We start from the raw sequence: 23,162 nt of genomic DNA, 5'->3' as shown, positions 1-23,162 counted from the left end.
CAGGAAAATTAATACGTTTAAAATTGTCATCTTCTGACCCCTATAACTTTTTTATTTTTCCGTGTATGGGGCGGTATGAGGGCTCATTTTTTGCGCCGTGATCTGAAGTTTTTAACGGTACCATTTTTACATTGATAGGACTTATTGATGACTTTTTATTCATTTTTAAATGATATAAAAAGTGACCAAAAATGCACTATTTTGGACTTTGGAATTTTTTTGCGCGCACGCCATTGACCGAGCGGTTTAATTAATGATATATTTTTATAATTCGGACATTTCCGCACGCGGTGATACCACATATGTTTATTTTTATTTTTATTTACACTGTGTTTTTTTTTTTATTGGAAAAGGGGGGTGATTCAAACTTTTAATAGGGGAGGAGTTAAATGATCTTTATTCACTTTTTTTTTTCACTTTTTTTTTGCAGTGTTATAGGTCCCATAGGGACCTATAACACTGCACACACTGATCTTCTATGTTGATCACTGGTTTCTCATAAGAAACCAGTGATCAACGATTCTGCCGCATGACTGCTCAGGCCTGGATCTCAGGCACTGAGCAGTCATTCGGCGATCGGACAGCAAGGAGGCAGGAAGGGGCCCTCCCGCTGTCCTGTCAGCTGTTCGGGATGCCGCGATTAGCCGCGGCTATCCCGAACAGCCCGACTGAGCTAGCCGGGAACTTTCACTTTCACTTTTAGCCGCGCGGCTCAGCTTTGAGCGCGCGGCTAAAGGGTTAATAGCGCGCGGCGCCGCGATCGGCGCTGCGCGCTATTAGAGGCGGGTCCCGGCTTCACTATGACGCCGGGCCCGCCATGATATGACGCGGGGTTACTGTGTAACCCCGCGTTATATCAGAAGAGCAGGACCAATGACGTACCGGTACGTCATTGGTCCTTAAGGGGTTAATCCAATTCGGTTTGAAGAAATACTGGTATCTTCAGACAAAATTCAGTTAGATGTTATATGCAAAGAAATTCCAGAAATAGACCCTGTGGCTCTACACTATGTCATGTGTGTCTAGTTACATTAATATGCGCAAGGATGTGTTGGATGAAAGTGATGGTGAAGAGAGTGAACAATTAGATTCAGGTATGGAAGATCAACACACCAGCTGAGCCAACATCTTTAGCTGCCATAAAGAAGGACACTGCAAAAACTGTGCATCCTGTGCTTTTAAATGACTTGGTACAGACTATGTTCATTGGTCTATGACAATCTGTTCCTGTCATATATTTACTGACACTGAGCAATACACAGTGTACATGTGTAAGGAGCCTTTCCAAGTTGAACATTTTGAAGTCCAGACTAAGATCATCACTTTCATAACAAAACCTAGAACCACTGATGCTTGTTGCAGTTGAAGAGCAAGTTGCACTATGCATAAGGAGTGACAATGATAAAATCATTGACATATTTGCCAAGAGCTCACCTCACCTAAGCTTTTTGCTGCATTTGTTAAGAGTACTCCAGCGAAAGTTAAATGGGTACTCCGGTGGAATACACATTTTTTAAAATCAACTCGTGCCACAAAGTTAAAACAGATTTGTAAACTACTGCTATTTAAAAATCTTAATCCTTCCAGTACTTATCCGCTGCTGTATGCTCCACAGGAAGTTTTAGTTCTTTCTGGAATTGTTTTGAGTCTGACCACAGGGCTCTCTGCTGACACCTCTGTCCATATCAGGAACTGTCTAGAGCAGGAGAGGTTTGCAATGGGGATTTGCTTGTACTCTGGACAGTTCCTGACATGGACAAAGGTGTCAGCAGAGAGCACTGTGGTCAGACTGAAAAGAATTCCAGAAAGAAATACAACTTACTGAGGAGCATACAGCAGCTGATAAATACTGGAAGGATTACATTTTTTAAATAAAAGTAATACAGTGGGGCAAAAAAGTATTTAGTTAGCCACCAATTGTGCAAGTTCTCCCACTTAAAAAGATGAGAGGCCTGTCATTTTCATTTTAGGTATACCTCAACTATGAGAGACATAATGAGAAAAAAAAAAATAAAATCCATAAAATCACATTACCTAATTTTTAAAGAATTTATTTGCAAATGATGATGGAAAATAAGTATTTGGTCAATAACAAATGTTCATCTCAATACTTTGTTATATACCCTTTGTTGGCAATGACAGAGGTCAAACGTTTTCTGTAAGTCTTCGCAAAGTTTTCACACACTGTTGCTGGTATTTTGGCCCATTCCTCTATGCATATCTCCTCTAGAGCAGTGATGTATTGGGGCTGTCGATGGGCAACACAGACTTTCAACTCCCTCCATAGGTTTTCTATTGGATTGAGATCTGGAGACTGGCTAGGCCACTCCAGGACCTTGAAATGCTTCTTACGAAGCCACTCCTTCGTTGCCCGGGCAGTGTGTTTGGGATCATTGTCATTCTGAAAGACCCAGCCACGTTTCATCTTCAATAAAAAAAAACTCCTTTCTTGCTGATGGAAGGAGGTTTTCACTCAAAATCTCATGATACATGGCCCCTTTCATTCTTTCCTTTTCATGGATCAGTCCTCCTGGTCCCTTAGCAGGAAAAACAGCCCCAAAGAATGATGTTTCCAACCCAATGCTTCACAGTAGGTATGGTGTTCTTTTGATGCAACTCAGCATTATTTCTCCTCCAAACACGACGAGTTAAGTTTTTAACAAAAAGTTCTACATTGGTTTCATCTGACCATATGACATTCTTCCAATTCTCTTCTGGATCATCCAAATGCTCTCTAGCAAACTTCAGATGGGCCTGGACATGTGCTGGCTTGAGCAGGGGGACACATCTGTCACTGCATGATTTGAGTCCCTGGTGGCGTAGTGTGTTACTGATGGTAGCCTTTTTTACTTTGGTCCCAGCTCTCTGCAGGTCATTCAGTAGGTCCCCCCCCCCCCCCATGTGGTTCTGGGATTTTTGCGCACCGTTCTTGTGATCATTTTGACACCACGGGGTGAGATCTTGCGTGGAGCCCCAGATCGAGGGAGATTATCAGTGGTCTTGTATGTCTTTCATTTTCTAATAATTGCTCCCACAGTTGATTTATGCACACCAAGCTGCTTGCCTATTGCAGATTCAGTCTTCCCAGCCTGGTGCACGTCTACAATTTTGTTTCTGGTGTCCTTCGACAGCTCTTTGGTCTTTACCATAGTGGAGTTTTAAGTGTGACTGTTTGAGGTTGTGGACAGGTATCTTTTATACTCATAACAAGTCCAAACAGGTGCCATTAATACAGGTAATGAGTGATGGTCAGAGGAGATTCTTAAAGAAGTTACAGGTCTGTGAGAGCCAGAAATCTTGCTTGTTTGTAGGTGACCAAATACTTATTTTCCACCATAATTTGCAAATCAAAATCTTTAAAAAAAAAAAAAATCAGAAAATGTGATTTTATGGATTTTTTTTCTCATTCTGTCTCATAGTTGAGGTATACCTATGATGAAATTACAGGCGTTTCTCATCTTTTTAAATGGAAGAACTTGCACAACTGGTGGCTGACTAAATACTTTTTTTGCCCCACTGTATACAAATTTGTTTATTTTTCTGGCACCAGTTGATTTTAAAAATGTTTTTTCCATCAAAGTACTCCTTTAACTTATGCCCTATCCACATGATAGGGGATAAGTAGCTGTTTGTGTGTGGGGGGGGGGGGGGAATGCAACTGCTGGACGATCTCTGGCTCTCTAACTGAGGAGCACATGCCAACTATCGGTAGACAGCTTGTGCTCCATCCATTTCTATGATGCCCAAGTGCTGGACTTGGGTCTTTTTGGCGCTTTCATTGAAATTAAAGGAGAGTGTGCCATCTGCAGCACGCACTCCTCACTGAGTACCGGGTCCCGTGGGATCATGGTGGGCCCCAGCCGTCAGACCCCCAGCAATCAGCTAATTATCCCCTATCCTGTGAAATACCCCTTTAAATGCCATTATCTGTATAGGCTTTATTCATCAGATGCAGCAACGTTTCAAAGACCGTGTAAGACGTTTCAAACGTCACTGCATCTGATGAATAAAGCCTAACATGTATTCATTTTGACCGGAGTGCTGCTTTTGTTATACTAGTACAGTGACCCCTCGACTTATGATGGCCCCGACATATGATCATTTCAACATATGATGGCCTCTCAGAGCCCATCGTATGTTGAAGGCAGCCTCGACATATGATGCTGCTGTGTGTCGGGGCCATCGTACAAACAGCTATCTGACAGCGCTGACAACTTCACCAACTGACAGATAGTTGTTTAATGTCCCCGTGTGCCCCGTTCTGCCTCCTGTTGTGAGCTCTGTGAGCTCTGTGTAAGCCCCCCCCCCCCTCATCCAATGAGCTGCTGGCTGCCCTCCCCTTCCTTTCCTATAGAGCTGTAGTCGGCAGGATAGTAATGGAGGACATTCTGTCTCCCCTGAAGGTATTTAAAGAACTGTACAGTACTGTATGCGATGTCACACATCACATACAATACATATACACACTATACACCCCATACATCAATGTTTCCCTATCAGTGTGCCTCCAGCTGTTGCAAAACTATAACTCCCAGCATGCCCAGACAGTCAATGGCTGTACATGCATGCTGGGAGTTGTAGTTGTGCAACAGCTGGAGGCACCCAGGTTTGTTAAACACTCCCCATACACTCCACATACAATGGTCATCCCAGAACCAATTAGCAGTTTCCCATAGAGATATGTATTCAACATACAATGATTCTGAGGCCCCAGAACCAATTACCATTTTTACATAGACATATGTACTCGACATATGATGGTTTCAACATATGATGGTTCTCCTGGAACCAATTAATATCATATGTTGAGGGACCACTGTAGATATGTAGATTTTTTTTTTTAAATAAATCATAGCCGATTTCAAAGGGGATAAAGCTAGCTTTAAAAGGGCTCTCTGCTCTCTTAGCAAGTATATTGGTTGCAGCTGGTTGGAAAACGGTTGTGTTTATTTTTATGATAACTATCCTTATCTGCTTAGTTTATAATATGACTACACTGCTTAAATTGCTAATTTGAAAGGAAGTGAATTGCAAAGGCCATACAACAGAGAGGAAGTCAGCACAGACAGCAGTTCTTTGCATCATATTTTTGCACAGATCTGAAATATAAATAGTCCAACACAAAAATAAACATAAAGTTTATTTAAAGGGGTACTCCGGTGGGAAAACATTTTTTTTTTCATGTCAACTGGCTCCAGAAAGTTAAACAGATTTGTAAATTACTTCTGTTTAAAAATCTTTATCCCACCAGTACTTATCAGCTGCTGTATACTACAGAGGAAGTTATGCAAATATTTTCTGGCTGACCATAGTGCTCTCTGCTGACACCTCTGTCCATGTCAGGAACTGTCCAGAGCTGGAGAGGTTTTCTATGGGGATTTGCTCCTACCCCAGACAGTTCCTGACACAGACAGAGGTGTCAGCAGAGAGCACTGTGGTCAGACAGAAAAGAATTAGAGCATAAAGCAGCTGATAAATACTGGAAAGATTAAGATTTTTACAAATCTGTATAACTTTCTGGAGCCAGTTGATATGAAAAAAAATTATTCTACTGGAGTACCCCTTTTTTCATGGGACATTATAAAAATGTTTTGTTGTAAAAATATTTTTTTGTATGATTTAAAGGAGTTTGCCAATTTTGGAAAGATATCAGATACCCTGTAGTTCTATTATAATAATATTAAAATTATAAACTCCCCTTTGAAATCTCAAGCTGCTCATGAATCAATGATTCCCTTGTCCCTCCTTTGGCCTCTGTTGACTGCGCAGCAATGTTTGCAGCCAACGATTGGTCAACCATACCAGACTCGCTATTATTATTTTATTTTTCCATCTAAAATGCTGTGTAAGTGCTCATTTTTGTAGAGTGAATAGTCCTTATTGGTAGCATTTTTTTTGAGTAGAACACTTGATCATTTTTTAAATGCATGTTTTTTGGGGATTTGTTTATGGTATTCAACGTGCAGTATAAATAACATATTTTAATACTTCTGCACATGGCAATATCAATTATGAGAGATACCAGGTTGCTACTGCAAGAGTGGTACCCATAAGGTGACAGCTGGCTAGGCAGGCCAGAACGCACTAGTGCAAAACACCATGGATATCAGCAGTAGGGGCGAGCTGACGCTGTAGTTGGTAGTAGCACAGCACAGCAGAGTGCAGAGAAGCAGAGCTGAAAAGGTGTTATATCAGCACTGAGATGTCTGTAGCACAGCAGAGCTGAGAAGCTCAGATGCAGCCAAGTGGTGCATGCATGATAAGAACACAGACATGGTCAACAGTTCAGATAATACATTGGAGAATCAGCCAGGTAACATGGGATAAAACAGAAGAAACATTATAAAAGCAGGCACAGGTCAGGAACACGGATCAGCAGGATAGAATTCAGACACCTTTGCTTGTAGTAAAGAACACAATTGCTCAGGCAACAGGAGATGGGCAGAGCAAACATATGTGGGAAACTTAGAAAAGTGTGCACAGCCCCATGAAAGGTAAACTCCAGCCAAAACTAACTTATTCCCTATCCATAGAATAGGGGATAAGTAGCTGATCGTGGGGGGGGGGGGGGTCTGACAGCTGGACCCCCACGATCTCTTGAACTGGACTCAGCTGTTAGTGAGGAGTGTGTGCTGCAGACGGCATGCAGTCCATTCATTTCTATGGGAGCACTGAAATGACCAGAGTACAGCACTTGGGCATCACCAGCGCTCCCACAGAAATGAATGGAAAGTGTGCAATCGGTGGAGAAGTGTTCCTTAACCGACAGCCTGGGTTCTGTACCGGAGATCATGGGGCTCCCAGTGGTCAGACCCCCTGCGATCAGCTATTTATCCCCTATCCTGTGGAAAAGTTCATTTTGGCTGAAGTTCTTCTTTAAGTTACATGCAGTGCACGTGCACGCCCCCTAGATGGCAGAGCGAGAACAGCAGCAGTGGTTGAAACAGCAGGAGTGATTCCAGAGGAGGAAGCCTGGGGCCTACAATGGAGATGTGGAACAGAGAATGCAGCTCAGGACTGGTGAGTGGCAAGACACACAGTACTCCAGCAGACATCAACCGCTGGTGTTATAATGAGGCTTTTTTTTAAACGTGGAAACTTTTGTTTTTTACTTTTTTTTTTTTTTTTTACATATTCCATTTTCCCCAAAGGGTCGCTTGTATCGTACAGTTCAGTACTAATGTATTGCAGTGCATATTGCTTTTACTGATCTCCTTTCCAGAAGCTGTGTGTAATAGTTGTACAAACATGGAAGTCCAGGAGGTGTACACAAGGCACCTGGACAACCAATTGGCACCCCACAATAGTGAGGAATGGCAATTGGAGGCCAGAAGTGGCCAGCATGCTCATTCTTTCTTGATATTGCAGTCACTATTGAGCTTAGTATTTAAAAGGGTTAAATGGATGTGATCGGATATAACTGAAAATACTGGCACCTATTATGCATGGGGCTCAGCTCCTTAGCCCACTTCATATGTCCATTGTACATTGGAATGAATTAAGTGATTAAGTAAAAATATATAATGAGGTATATTTAAGTTGTGCAGGTGATAAATCATATAAAACAATTCTCTGGTTTCCATGAATTCTTATTTTATTTTTGTCATAATAGAAAATTACCTCCAATCTGATGCTTGTTTGCTAGCTGCCTCTGTTACACACATCAAACCTTATGTCAGATTACAACAGGTACATGACTACGACTACATGAGAAGTTGACACTTTCACAACCTGAAAGATGTTGTTGGAATTTATGAAGAAATAAACTAGTACTGTCTGGTGCCCCTGTGGTTTTAGTATTATTTTTGTGAAATGGCTTGACATTTCCAGCTGTCACACAGCTTGACATTCAGACGTTCAGTGTGGTTAAGCTGAAAAATATTTGTCCTATGAATATTTAGTGACCAAACATACAAATTGAGATTGATACCTACAACAGTTTTCTACAGTATGGTATGACAACTTCATTTTACAGTTTTCAGCTTCCCCTCCAGATTTTCTGTTTCATAAAACTGTCCAAAACTTACTTTGTGGCATAGTTTTCCACGACACCCATTCTTTTGAAATATATTATTGTTGTAAAAGTTGCAAGTGAAACACAATTTATGGGGTGCAAGTAACAACAGATGTTTCAGAAGGCCTCTCACTGTTCCTACTACGTGCCTAGAAAACCAAGTCCTATACTGAGGCTGAAGCTCCCAGCTGGTACTACAGAGAAAAGCAGCCCGAATACCTGGCATACTTTCACTTCTCACTGTGATCTGCCCATAACTAAACTGATTATTTACACATACAACTGTATTTCTTTTGCCAAATATCCGCTCACATCTGTCAAATTACAGAAGACATGCTATTTGCTATAGAGTTACCTGATTCAGACAAAAAAAAATAACTAATTAAGAAAAAATCTGTGTAAGCAATAGCATTGTGTAGTTTGAATATGAGGGGCAGTAGGGAATTCTTTTGTTGTCTACTCCTTAAAGGAATGTCTTAAAGGGGTTATCTACCATAAGGTGATTTTAGTATGTACCTGGCAGACAGTAATGGACATGCTTAGGAAGAATCTGCGCTTGTCTTGGGGCTAAATGGCTATGTTGTGAGATTTCCATAATGCTGTGGCTAGCTTTTTGTGAACTGGTATTTCCTGTTTGAATTTTTACCTACAAATCCCCAAATTCCATTATTCTTCCTCCCACACATCAGCCACCCCACCCATTAAAACATAAATGAGCTGCATCCATCCAAAAGACCTGTGGTTTTCAATCAGGGTGCCTACAGCTTTTGCATTAGTTGCAGATTGATCTCTCTCCCACCAAGTAATTGCTCCACCCATTGAAGCAGACAGGCTCCCTGTCATCAGCTGACTAGTGAGTCAGGTCTTGGGTGCATTGCATTTTTATTAATTGTTTTCAAATGATAAGATAAAATAGATACATAACCTTTGTTTTGGGCAACTGTTGCCTTTCTCCATGTAGTGGGCAGCAGCAGTTTCCAGAATAAGCAACAAGTAGTGTGGGGAACGTGGGAGATAATAATGTAATAGAAAAATATGCTATCCAGTTTTACTTTAAAGAGGCACTGTCATTGTTAAAAACTTTTCATACATTGCAGGACTCATTATAATATGACATTTCACAATATACACCTGTTGAAAAAAATTTACATTTTCACCTGAGATTCAAGTTCAAAATAGCCACCACTAGGGGTCGTCTGTCTTTTAGCCAGACAGACTAGTCTAGATTTTACAGCATACTGGATACCGGCCGTAAAGCATACCGGTATCCAGTATAGGAGATTTCTATTGTGTATGCAAAACTACAGATAAAGGATGTGTGGACATGCTGGGAGCTGTAGTTTTAAAACAGCTGGAGGCAACACTGCTCTAACACGGTTATTTACAAACATTGCAGCTTCAGTTGTTACTAAACTACAACTCCCAGCATGCTGAAATAGTCAAAGCTTTCTCGGACTCCTGAATGACAAAGAAGTTGATCAGACATTCAGGAGTCTGTGAAAGATGAATGACACACATAGTATCAGCTATGCTGATTAGCAACCAGCTTTACTAGGAGAAGATAAAACAGATAGAACATGTATTCATAAAAATGCTGTACTTTTATCTAAAAAATCCTTGCACTAATTTTATAAAGATCTATTCTTATATTTATACATTTTATCCGGTTATGAATTCACCATACTGTCTTCTGATTACTGTAGGCAAGCTCCAAGTATCTTCCTCTGACACATGACACAGCATAAAACCAGAGAGGAAAGGGTTACAGAGTAGAGAGTACTGATTGGCTGACTGCACAGGCTTGCTCCTGTGAGGGAGACAGACTGACACGCCCCCTCCAGCCTGCACAATGAAAAAGTAACTCACCAGCAGATAAATGATTATATCTCTGGATATATAGGTCCGAGACACATAAAAATTATATGCACATGATCAGGATTGGGTCCTGAGTCACATATCACTTTTTTTTCGCACTATGACAGGTAGTATGCCAGAATGTCTGATTGGTGGGAGTCTATAGATACCCACTGGGTTGTATTTGCCATGAGGTGCGATGAGCATCTTTCCTCAGGTGGCAGATTGCAGAATCCCAAGGGGCCACATGTTCCATGGAGTGGCCATGAATCATACTGTGTTGCATCTTTTGACCCCATGAGCTGCACAGGCTGGACTCAGCCTAGACTTAGAATGCAAGGCAGTCAGCATGGAGAATGCAGTATACAGGAGGTATACAGTCCACTTTGCTGCATATTTTTTGCATGCAAACCTTTCTTACTTAGATTTTCAATGGGGACAGCAAGAGGGGCACATTTCATTTTTTGCCTCAATCAGCAGAAAAGCTAGACTTGGCCCTGGATACCTGTATTCTAGTTTCTCCTTTCAGCAAGAAACTTCAAAACAATGTTATATCTTCCTTTATGGTATTCCCGTATGTGCCATAAATGCTGAGGATTGTCTGCAAATAAATTCCATGCCGAAAATTTGCAGCATTTACAGTACTGGAAAAGTGTATTAGATTTTGTATTACAGTAGCAACAAAGTGAATGGGCATTGTAGAAATCTCGTCCAAACACTACATAAAAAATCTGCACATAAATTGACCATGCAGTGGGGATTTTACCGTATATACTCGAGTATAAGCCAACCCGAATATAAGCCGAGGCTCCTAATTTCACCCCAAAAACTACGAAAAATCGTGTTGAAAAACTCTGCTTATACTCGAGTATATACGGTAAACCTGAACCATGTAATTATATATATATATATATATATATATATATATATATATATATATATATATGACAAAAACATTGTGGATTTATTGCAGGATTTGCCCATTATGTCAAAGGGGAAATCAAAATTTCCAATAAATCAGCAGTTGTTGTGGATTTTTCTTTAGATATGCTGTGAATCGCAGGGAATTCAAGTAAATAGGTTAGTTTTCTTCTACAGCATTAGCATTATACATCCCAAATGTCTGATTGCAGGGGTCCACAGCTCTCCTGCAGAACCCATGAAGATCACTTCGTGTCTGATGACTCACAATACAGGGGCCAGAGTATCATGAAGTCATGCTCCGCCCCATCATTATGTCATGCCCTGCCCCCTTAACCCCTTAAGGACTCAGGGTTTTTCAGTTTTTGCATTTTCGTTTTTCCTCCTTACCTTTTAAAAATCATAACCCTTTCAATTTTCCACCTAAAAATTCATATTATGGCTTATATTTCGCATCACCAATTCTTTGCAGTGACATTAGTCATTTTACCCAACAATTCACGGCGAAACGGAAAAAAAAAATCACTGTGCGACAAAATCGAAGAAAAAACACAATTTTGTAACTTTTGGGGGCTTCCGTTTCTACGCAGTGCATATTTCGGTAAAAATTACACCTTATCATTATTCTGTAGGTACATGCGGTTAAAATAATGCCCTACTTATATAGGTTTGATTTTGTGGTACTTCTGGAAAAAATCTTAACTACATGCAGGAAAATTTATACGTTTAAAATTGTCATCTCCTGACCCCTATAACTTTTTTATTTTTATGCGTATGGGGGGGTATGAGGACTCATTTCTTGCGCCGTGATCTGAAGTTTTTATCGGTATGATTTTTGTTTTGATCGGACTTTTTGATCACTTTTTATTCATTTTTTAATGGTATGAAAAGTGACCAAAAATACGCTTTTTTTGGACTTTGGAATTTTTTTGCGCATACGCCATTGACCGTGCGGTTTAATTAATGATATATTTTTATAGTTCGGACATTTATGCAAGCGGCGATACCACATATGATTATATATTTTTTTATTTACACTGTTTGATTTTTTTTTATGGGAAAAGGGGGGGTGATTCAAACTTTTATTAGGGAAGGGGTTAAATGACCTTTATTAACACTTTTTTTTTACTTTTTTTTTTTGCAGTGTTATAGGTCCCATAGTGTTATCGGTGCTTGACTGCTCCTGCCTGGATCTCAGGCACGGAGCAGTCATTTGTCGATCGGACACCGAGGAGGCAGGTAAGGGCCCTCCCGGTGTCCTGTAAGCTGTTCGGGAAGCTGCGATTTCACCGCGGCGGTCCCGAACAGCCCAACTGAGCAGCCAGTTTCACTTTCACTTCAGACGCGGCGGTCAGCTTTGATCGCCGCGTCTGAAGGGTTAATACAGGGCATCACCGCGGGTCCCGGCCGCTGATAGCCGCCGGGACCGACCCGATATGACGCGGGGACATATCGGCATATCGCGGGAGCCGGCGGAGGATGTAAATATACGTCCTGCGCCGTTAAGGAGTTAATGTAAGTCTATGGGGGCGTGGCTGCAGTCACACCCCCCGCATTGAGGGGGCAGGGTGTGATGTCATGAGGGGGCGGAGCCGTGACACCATGATACCCTGGACCCTGTATTATGAGTCATCAGACACAGAGCGATCTTCATTCCGTAAGGCTGATGACAAGTGGGTGCTGCAGGAGAGATTGCAGGGGTCCCCAGTGGCGGGACCCCCGCGATCAGACATCTTATCTTCTATCCTTTGTCTACCTGTACGCCTTCCGCCCACTTCCTGTCTAGAATCATAGCGGGTCGGGCCGAGCACCTAGCAACGACCAGGACCCGTGGTTAATAGCACGCGCTATTAACCCTTTAGACGCGGCGTTCAAAGTTGAACACTGCGTCTAAAGTGAAAGTAAAACGTTGCCGGTTAACTCAGGGGGCTGTTCGGGATCGCCACTGCGAAATCGCGGGCATCCCCAACAGCTCTAGGACAAGAGGAGTGTCCCTTACCTTGCCTCCTGTTGTCCGATCGCCAAATGACTGCTTAGTGCCTGAGATCCAGGCATGAGCAGTCAAGCGGCAGAATCATTGATCAATGGTTTCCTATGAGAAACCATTGATCAATGTAAAAGATCAGTGTGTGCAGTGTTATAGCCCCCTATGCAAAAAAAAGTGAATAAAGATCATTTAATCCCTTCCCTAATAAAAGTTTGAATCATCCCCCTTTTCCCATAAAAATAAACATGTGATATTGCCGCATGTGGAAATGTCCGAAATATAAAAATATATCACTAATTAAACCACACGGTCAATGGCGTACGCGCAAAAAAATTCCAAAGTCCAAAATAGCGTATTTTTGGTCAATTTTTATATCATGAAAAAATGAATAAACAGCAATCAAAAAGTCAGAACAATACAAAAATGGTACCGCTAAATCTTCAGATCACGACGCAAAAAATGAGCCCTCAAATCGCCCCTTACGCTGAAAAATAAAAAAGTTATAGGGATCAGAAGATGACAATTTTAAACGTATACATTTTCCTGCATGTAGTTATGATTTTTTCCAGAAGTATGACAAAATCAAACCTATATAAGTAGGGTATCATTTTAATTGTATGGACCTACAGAATAAGGTGTCATTTTTACTGAAAAATGTACTGCATAGAAACGGAAGCCCCCAAAAGTTACAAAATGGCGTTTTTTCTTCAATTTTGTCGCACAATGATTTTATTTCCATTTCGCCATAAGTTTTTGGGTAAAATGACTGATGTCATTACAAAGTAGAATTCGTGGCGCAAAAAATAAGCCATCATATGGATTTATAGGTGCAAAATTTAAAGGGTTATGATTTTTAAAAAGGTAATGAGGAAAAAACGAAAATGCAAAAACGGAAAAACCCTCCATCCCCAAGGGGTTAAAGGGTTATCCAACATAAGTTTATTTAAGTACTTACCTGCCAGACAGTAATGGACATGCTAAAGAAGGACACATGCTTGTCTTGGGGCTAAATGGCTGTGTTGGCTGATGCTTTCTTTTTGGGAAATGGCTATTTCCCTCCAACTACAAGTCCTAGGATCCCTTGTTTGTAAGTGTGAGGTCACTTTTCTCCCTCCCACAGATCAGTGAGCTCACCCATTGCAGCAGATCTAGGCTCCCTTCCATGCGTATTGAGCTTAAAACTACAATTCCATGCAGCCCTATGGAGGATGATCTCCCACCCAGCAGTCACTCCACCCATTGAAGCACTGCCATGCTACCTTTCAACACCTAACTAGTGATATAATGTCTCAGGCCGCACTGCAATCTGGGAAAAGACAGAGACAACACTCATTTTGCATGCTGCTAAAAATGAACATTGGGGAAAAGATCACATAAGAATTGCAAACCAAACACCGCTACAGGCACTATATTTTAAAATACACTACCTTTAACTTCAAATAAATTTTTTTTATAAATATCCCGGAATACCCCTTTCATGCATTTCCCTGATAGGACTAAGGAAGCAGTTTGTCTCCTTTAGAAAATATCCTGACAACTGGCATATGGAGTCTTACAAGCCATGCAATTCTCAATTGGGGGAAAAAAAAAAAAAGTACGGAAAGTAGATAATTTCCCAAAGGAAAACAACTTGCTCTACAGTGTCACCTTCTGGAGGTTACTTCTAGAGATGAGCGAATTTACAGTAAATTCGATTCGTCACGAACTTCTCGGCTCGGCAGTTGATGACTTATCCTGCATAAATTTGTTCAGCTTTCAGGTGCTCCCGTGGGCTGGAAAAGGTGGATACAGACCTAGGAGACTCTTTCCTAGGACTGTATCCACCTTTTCCAGCCCACCGATGCAACTGAAAGCTGAACTAATTTATGCAGGATAAGTCATCAACTGCCGAGCCGAGAAGTTCGTGACGAATCGAATTTACTGTAAGTTCGCTCATCTCTAGTTACTTTCCTTTAATTCAGTATTTGACCCTTAAAAAGGTTTAAACCATAATTAGGGGTTATATGCCCAGCCAGAATCTCCTGATAAAGAGGGAGCCCCTGGTTTTGTCTGATGATCGCTACTTGGCATCTTCCAGTTCTCATTTTAGAAGGTAGACATGTGCAAAGTTGACTGCCAGGAAGCAGGAGAGGTAATAACTTTTCTGCTCCATGGACAACCAACTATAAGTACATACGAGCTTTAAAGTCTGCATAAAAATATGTCAATTTATGCGGTAGACATGCAGCTGCAATAAATTTGCAGTAAGAGTTCACTCACCTGTACATAATACGCCGTGAAAATTCTGCAGAAATTTCATAGCAGATTTACTCAGATGTTACTCAGTACCTAATCCTGACCATGTATTTCTCAATTCTATGCCTCTTTCACCTATATTCATAAGAAAAATACCTCACATTAGCTCACAGTGTTAGAAATCCTCTCAGGGAAAGGGGGCATGTTCCTCCTTATGTTGGTGGGAGGTGATTGGTGTATCTGCTCATACACCCTTGTCCATGCCTCATGGACAAACTGATGCTGCTGTAGGGCTGGTTAATGTCCCAGTAGGTATGGGGACCACTAGTGGTGAGATTTTCAGGGGCCATTTTCTTTATTAAATATTCAAAAACATTTAAACAACTATATTACAAAAGGCCTTTAATTTTTATCATAAACAACATATAAAACGTTTCTGGAACTGACAGTGCCCATTTAAATTCTGGTGCAGAATTCCACTGTGAAAAATCTGCAAGCAGAGGACCCACAGCGGATTACGTACATGTGAACGTACCTAAGGGTACATTCACACACGTCGGTTCTGCTGCGGATTTGATGTTGCACATTTTACAAGGCAATAATTTTATTGACGTGCCAATCAAAAAATTCATAGGAATTGTCTTGTAAAATATGCAGAAGAACTATGAGCAGTGAGGCGCTGATAGGAATAGCCCCAGTGTTCCCTTTGTTTTAGTAGGGGTCTCAACTTTTTTAGACTTCAGATACCCTTAAAAGTGTACCACAAAAGAAAATTTGACAAATAGCTATAGTGCAGCACTGTGCACAATAGTCCTATTTGAAAATTGGGACCTAGATGCCAGAATGAGGTGTTGTTTTCTCCACTACACATTACTGTTCATATGAGACAAAGCTTTCTGCTCCGTCCATTATAGCAGCTGCCTCCAGCATAATGCACTGGAGACATCTGCCATAGGGACTAAGTAGGAAGCTCCATCTCATTCTTCAGGCGGGAAGAACGGTGCTGAATTTTTAAATACCGTATTTATCGGGGTATACCACGCACCGGCCTATAACACGCACCCTCATTTTACCAAGGATATTTGGGTAAAAAAAGTTTTTTACCCAAATATCCATGAAAAAATGAGGGTGCGTGTGTGTGCGTGTATACCCCGATATACCCCCAGGAAAGGCAGGGGGAAGAGAGGCCGTCACTGCCCGCTTCTCTCCCCCTGCCTTTCCTGGGGTCTAGAGCGCTGCTGTCGGCCCTTTTCACCCCCTGGTTATCGGCGCCGCTGCCCGTTCTGTCTCCCTGACTATCGGTGCCGGCGCCGATAGCCAGGGGGAGAGGAGCAGCGCCGACAGCCAGGGGGAGAGAAGGGGCAGCGGCACCCATTGCCGGCGCCGCTGCCCCGTTGCCTCCCCCCATCCCCGGTGGCATAATTACCTGAGTCCGGTCCGCGCTGCTCCAGGCCTCCGTCGTGCGTCCCCAGCGTCGTTGCTATGCACGGCGCGGCGCTCTGACGTCATGCGCCGCGCCGTTCAGCGCATAGCAATGACGCCGGGGACGCACGACGGAGGCCTGGAGCAGCGCGGACCGGACTCAGGTAATTATGCCACCAGGGATGGGGGGAGGCAACGGGGCAGCGGCGCCGGCAATGGGTGCCGCTGCCCCTTCTCTCCCCCTGGCTGTCGGCGCCGCTTCTCTCCCCCTGGCTATCGGCGCCGGCACCGATAGTCAGGGGGACAGAACGGGCAGCGGCGCCGATAACCAGGGGGTGAAAAGGGCCGACAGCAGCGCTCTAGACCCCCAGGAAAGGCAGGGGGAGAGAAGCGGGCAGCGACGGCCTCTCTCCCCCTGCCTTTCCTGGGGGTGTATCAGCGTATAACACGCACACAGACTTTAGGCTAAAAATTTTAGCCTAAAAAGTGCGTGTTATACGCCGATAAATACGGTACACAGTGATGCACGATAGTCAGTGTGCAGTAAATTGACCACATAATTAGAGGTACGCTCTAATAACACGTATTACAAAAACAAATCACACACATACATATGTATATAACACACATACAGTACATTACAAAAACACCACACATGTGTTTTACACACAATCAGTACATTACAGACACATATACAGCTAGGGATCCCTGTCACTTAGAATGGGGGAATGGACAGCTTATGTCTGATGTAACCTCTAGTGACACAAAAGATTTATTCCTGATAGTCATGGTGTTATGGTTTATAACAGAAGCAGGTTTTCTTCCTCTTTTCAGATTGGCACTTTAAAACACAAAATACAGTGCCAGTCCCATTTTAGGTTCAAATGGTTTTTATTGAATTTTTCAAGAATTTTTACAATACAATAAACAAGGCCATTATAACAGTATGACCAAAAAGAAAACAGTATAAAACAAATAAAATTATAACACATGTGTGTACATAAATATATATGTAATAGTATGAAAACATCACTCAGTTTAACCCCTTAAGGACCAGGCCCATTTTGGCCTTAAGGACCAGACCAATTTTATTTTAGCATTTTCGTTTTTTCCTCCTCGCCTTCCAAAAATCATAACTCTCTTATATTTCCATCCACAGACCCATATGAGGGCTTGTTTTTTTGCGTCACCAATTGTACTTTGTAATGACATCACTTATTTTACCATAAAATGTATGGCACAACCAAACAAATATTATTTATGAGAAAAAATTGAAAACCGCAATTTAGCAAATTTTGGAAGGTTTTGTTTTTACGCTGTACACTGTCCGGTAAAAATTACCGTATTTATCGGCGTATAACACGCATTTTTTAGGCTAAAATTTTTAGCCTAAAGTCTATGTGCGTGTTATACGCCGATACACTCCAAGGAAAGGCAGGGGGAGAGAGGCCGTCGCTGCCCGCTTCTCTCCCCCTGCCTTTCCTGGGGTCTAGAGCCCTGCTGCCGGCCCTTCTCTCCCCCTAGCTATCGGCGCCGCTGCCCGTTCTGTCCCCCTGACTATCGGTGCCGGCGCCCCACTGCCGGCACAGATAGCCAGGGGGAGAGAAGCGGCGCTGACAGCCAGGGGGAGAGAAGGGGCAGCGGCACCCATTGCCAGCGCCGCTGCCCCGTTGCCTCCCCCCATCCCCAGTGGCATAATTACCTGGGTCGGGTCCGCGCTGCTGCAGGCCTCCGGCGTGCGTCCCTTGCGTCATTGTCATGCGCCGTGCCGTGCAGCGCATAGCAACGACGCAGGGGACGCACGCCGGAGGCCTGCTGCAGCGCGGACCCGACCCAGGTAATTATGCCACCGGGGATGGGGGGAGGCAACGGGGCAGCGGCGCCGGCAATCGGTGCCGCTGCCCTTTCTCTCCCCCTGGCTATCGGCGCCGGCAATGGGGCGCTGGCACCGATAGTCAGGGGGACAGAACGGGCAGCGGCGCCGATAGCTAGGGGGAGAGAAGGGCCGGCAGCAGGGCTCTAGACCCCAGGAAAGGCAGGGGGAGAGAAGCGGGCAGCGACGGCCTCTCTCCCCCTGCCTTTCCTGGGGGTATATCGGGGTATACACGCGCACACACGCACCCTCATTTTACCATGGATATTTGGGTAAAAAAACTTTTTTTACCCAAATATCCTTGGTAAAATGAGGGTGCGTGTTATAGGCCGGTGCGTGGTATACCCCGATAAATACGGTACATGTTTTCTTAATTCTGTGGGTCAATATGATTAAAATGATACCCATGTTATATGCTTTCCTATAATTGTTCCGCTTAAAAAAAAATCTCAAACCATTTTAACAAAATTAGTATGTTTGAAATTGCCCTATTTTCACCACCTATAACTTTCTCATTTTTCCGTGGGGTGGTATGAGGGCTCATTTTTTGTGCCATGATCTGTAGTTTTTATCAGTACCACGTTTGCTTAGGTTTTACTTTTTATAAATTTTTTTGGGAATAAAATGTGACAAAAAAGCAGCAATTTTGGACTTAAAAAAAAAAAAAATTTACATTTATGCCATTCACCATACGGGATAATTAACAATATTTTAATAGTTCAGACTTTTACGCGTGCGGCGATACCAAATATGTGTTCATTATTTTTTTTACGCTTTTTTGGGGGTAAAATGGGAAAAACTGACATTTTACTTTTTTATTGGGGAGGGGCTTTTTCTCATTTTTTTTACTTTTTTATTTTCCATTTTTGTACTTTTTTTTTTACACTTTTTATGTGTAATCATTTGATTGCTAATAATTTTCAGTGCTAAGTATAGGACATAGCACTGACCAGTGTTATCGGGGATCTTCTGCTCTGGTCTGCTCGATCTCAGACCAGAGCAGAAGACCCCGGGAGACAGCCGGAGACAGGTGAGGGGACCTCCGGCCGCCATGCTGTAGGATCGGTTCCCCGCGGCAGCGCTGCGGCTGATCCGATCATCCATTCACACTACCGCACTGCCGCAGATGACATGATCTGTATTGATCACGGCATCTGAGGGGTTAATGGTGGACATCCACGCGATGATAGCAGCCGGAACCTGCTGCTCCTTACTAGGGATGAGCGAACTTACAGTAAATTTGATTCGTCACAAACTTCTCGGCTCGGCGGTTGCTGACTTTTCCTGCATAAATTAGTTCAGCTTTCCGGTGCTCCCGTGGGCTGGAAAAGGTGGATACAGTCCTAGGAGACTCTTTCCTAGGACTGTATCCACCTTTTCCAGCCCACCGGAGCACCGGAAAGCTGAACTTATTTATGCAGGAAAAGTCAGCAACCGCCGAGCCGAGAAGTTCGTGACAAATCGAATTTACTGTAAGTTCGCTCATCTCTACTCATGACGCGTGCACCCGTGTCATGGTGCATTAAGTACCACGTCACCATGACGTATATTTACGTCCATTGTCGTTTAGGGGTTTAAGAAATGTCCTGTAGAGACCTGAAATTTAAATTGGTCCCATCAAATTAGTGTGACTTGCTGTTTTCAGAGCATACAAAACATATTTTTGTCTTACTAGCTTTCTTTCTTTTACAATGTACAGTACCTGTTTTCTCTCTCTGCATGAAGCAGTAGTGAGTTTAAGGGTCACTATTAAATAAGAATGATTTTGGAGTGTAACCTTGAGCTTTCTTGATATTCTCTGTTGGATGTGATACTGTATCTTAAGTCTATATGGAATAATTTGTAAAGTCTAGGAATAGTATGTGGTAGAATAATATTACATTCTTGCTTCCAATGCCCTTGCACTGTATGGCAACTTTCACCTAGAACTTTTGCACCAGTATTTGTAAGACAAAAAAAATAAATGGAAATTTTTTTTAATAAAAAATATATGCTTTGTGTTTTTTATGGTGTTTTGCATATTTGATACAAAATACTAACACAGAATGTGTGAAGTTTTTTTTCCCCCAATTAAAACTAGATACTGATACATTTGTTTTATTTATTTTTATTTCAAATGTTTTAATACTTTTTTCGTTACATGATTACAGGGGCAGCCATCCTGTTTAAACTGTTGTAAATGGTATTCAGATATATGCCTTACAGTAGCTACATGGACCATAGTAGGCTGTAGTCTGGGAGAGTGTTCTAGGCATGCTGTGTGTTCTGTGCAAAAGAAGTGACCATCACCTATTTAAAATTAAGCATCCTGTGTTATCTGCCACCTGTTTTATAATAGATGTGCTACTACTATACATGAGAAGACCAAGATTTCCTTTTTTTGTTGATTTTTTTTTTTATAAAGTAAAAATTGTAAATAAATGTAAAAATAAATGTATTTCAGCATAGAGTTTGTGGCCTTTGGATTATCTTGTGGATAGTAAAGTTAGTACTCTCTTATGTTTGTGAACTATGCCCCATAATTTAATTTCTTAACAGTTTAAAAACATGTTGTAAATAAGTTTTAACAGACTCATGTTAGGTTTGCTATGGCTGCTTGTTACATTATAAATATGCCATTTTAGACAAGTTATTTGTCTACACATTTATTGCCCTCATAAAAAACAACAAACCTTCTAGAATCACTACAGCATAAATCTTTGTATATGTTATATTTGTTCAGCGTTCAGCCATAGCAATAAAAGCAATACTAATAACATTTATGCCCTATTGAGGCAAGGGCACTACCTCTTTAAAAGTGTCTTGTGTCATGGAACTATTCTATCAAAAAAGAAGGCACTACCATTAGAAAATACAATTGCCATAAAGAAGTGTACTTGGTCTTCAACAATGTTTAGGGAAGTGCTATATGTCACAGTAACTTTGATATTAAAAGGGGTACTCTGGTGGAAAACATTTTTTTGTTTTAAATCAACTGGTTCCAGCAAGTTAAATAGATTTGTAAATTACTTCTAATAAAATACTTAATTCTTCCAGTACTTATCAGCTGCTGTTTAATACAAAGGAAGTTCTTTTCTTTTTTAATTTCTTTTCTGTCTGTCAACATTGCTCTCTGTTGACACCTCTGTCCATGTCAGGAACTGTCCAGAGCAGGAGCAAATCCCCATAGCAAACCTCTCCTGCTCTGGACAGTTCCTGACATGGACAGGGGTGTCAGCAGAGAGCACTGTAGACAGACAGAAAAGCAAAAAGAAAAAGAACTTTCTCTGTATATACAGCAGCTGATAAGTACTGGAAGGATTAAGATTTTTAAATAGAAGTAATATACAAATCTGTTAAATTTTCTTGCACCAGATGATTTAAATTATTTTTTCCACCGGAGTACCCCTTTAATATTAGGACCAAGGTTTTCCAACAAAACATTGCTCAGAGCATCACACTGCCTCTGCTGGCTTCTTACCATAGTGCATCCTGATGCCATCTCTTCCACAGGTAAAAAGTAAATCCAGGTACTCCACAGTAATGCAGAATAAGTTCCAGCTGGGGAAGGCAAATGCCAGAAGCCGTCCTGTACCATGTACCTGTGTTATGTTGAGGTGAATAAACCTGGACTTATTCAGCATTACTGGTGAGTGTCGGTATTTACTCTTTACATACCCTGAATTGCTTTCACCACAAGCCCCCCCATACATGAAAATGCTGACCCACCACTGTTCCACAGGTAAAAGGCATGCATGGGAATGGGCACTCAGAGCAGTTTGTAGTAGAGCCCTGCAATGGGATTTGGATCCCGCAGGACCCAATCCAAAACGTGCGGATGGTCTTACACTGGTGCTGGTAGGAGTGGGCAGTCAGGCACTATGCCTGCATGTCCTGCAAATCTGCACTGGCCCCAGGCCTCCCCACCAACTGGAGGTGGTACTTGCTCCTCTGCTACGTGACATATTATTTCGCGTAGGCGGCGTGCATCGCAGCCTTTCCGGAGTGCGGAGCCTGCCCTGGAGACCTGTGAGCATTGAGACCTGATGTTTTTACATGACTATTACTGTATTTAAGGCTTTTTTTTCTCTTTGAATACCCACCAATAGGCTAGGTTTTCACACGTTTTCTTCTAGCATTTTTATTTTTTAAAACAGTCACTGCTGTTTTTGAGCGAAAGCTAGAAGTGGATTCAAAAGCAATGGGAAATATAAAAGGGAGGACTTATACTTTTCCTTTCTCATGGATCCCCTTCCGACTTTGGCCTTTAAAAAGGACAGTGGCAGCTTTAAAAAAAAAAAATGCCAGACAAAAGAAACCTAGCCTTACATTTCCAAAAATATCCCCACTTTCACCCTATTCACACAGCTGTCATTTGACCTCATATCCAAAATCAGTTTCTATACTAATTCATACACAGGCAACAATTGACAATTATAATCTACATATTTTGCAGTAAAGTGACAAACAAGTAATTATTGTGCCACAATCTTCATCGGTAAACAAAGAAAACAGTTTAACAATCTGGGATTACCTTGTGACTTTCTCGCCCCTGTGTCTTCCACCGCTTTTCTTCAAGGATTAGTTGCTGATGAGAAAAGTCTTTGTAAGTTTCACAATGCGGCAGCTGGGCTGGTTTGGTTGAGCAATGAGTTTGGAGTTCAGGAAATAACAGCAGTTACAACATGTCCTTATCTTTCTAATTAAAATCATCTCAAAGGGCATTTGGAAAAGAAATCATTTTGCCCGTATAACTGATTTTTTTTTAAAGATGGAAATTTTTAAGTGCTTTTACTACAGGGTTATATTTAGGAAATACAACATACTTTATCAACCCTTTTGAGCCCCTTGTTCATAGGAAGGGAAAAAAATAGGGG

At 41.9% G+C, this 23,162-nt stretch overlaps 1 protein-coding gene across 2 annotated transcripts in view; it reads right to left on the bottom strand.

Annotated features, from left to right (window-relative positions):
• Positions 1-22,852, bottom strand: part of TANGO2 (transport and golgi organization 2 homolog) — a 217,248-nt gene extending 194,396 nt beyond the window's left edge. The window contains exon 1 of one of the 2 annotated variants that reach the window (XM_056532606.1): positions 22,820-22,852. The gene's annotated coding sequence lies outside the window, so the exon portion shown is untranslated. Of the gene's footprint in view, positions 1-15,035; positions 15,056-22,819 lie in introns of those variants that run through there. The other variant, XM_056532610.1, reaches the window with a different exon arrangement.
• Between the last annotated feature and the right edge of the window lie 310 nt (positions 22,853-23,162).

This window comes from Hyla sarda, chromosome 1, assembly GCF_029499605.1.
Source record: "Hyla sarda isolate aHylSar1 chromosome 1, aHylSar1.hap1, whole genome shotgun sequence".
NCBI lineage: Eukaryota > Metazoa > Chordata > Amphibia > Anura > Hylidae > Hyla > Hyla sarda.
The sequence above is the reverse complement of the archived record's forward strand: the minus strand, read 5'-3'. Positions and strand labels throughout refer to the sequence as shown.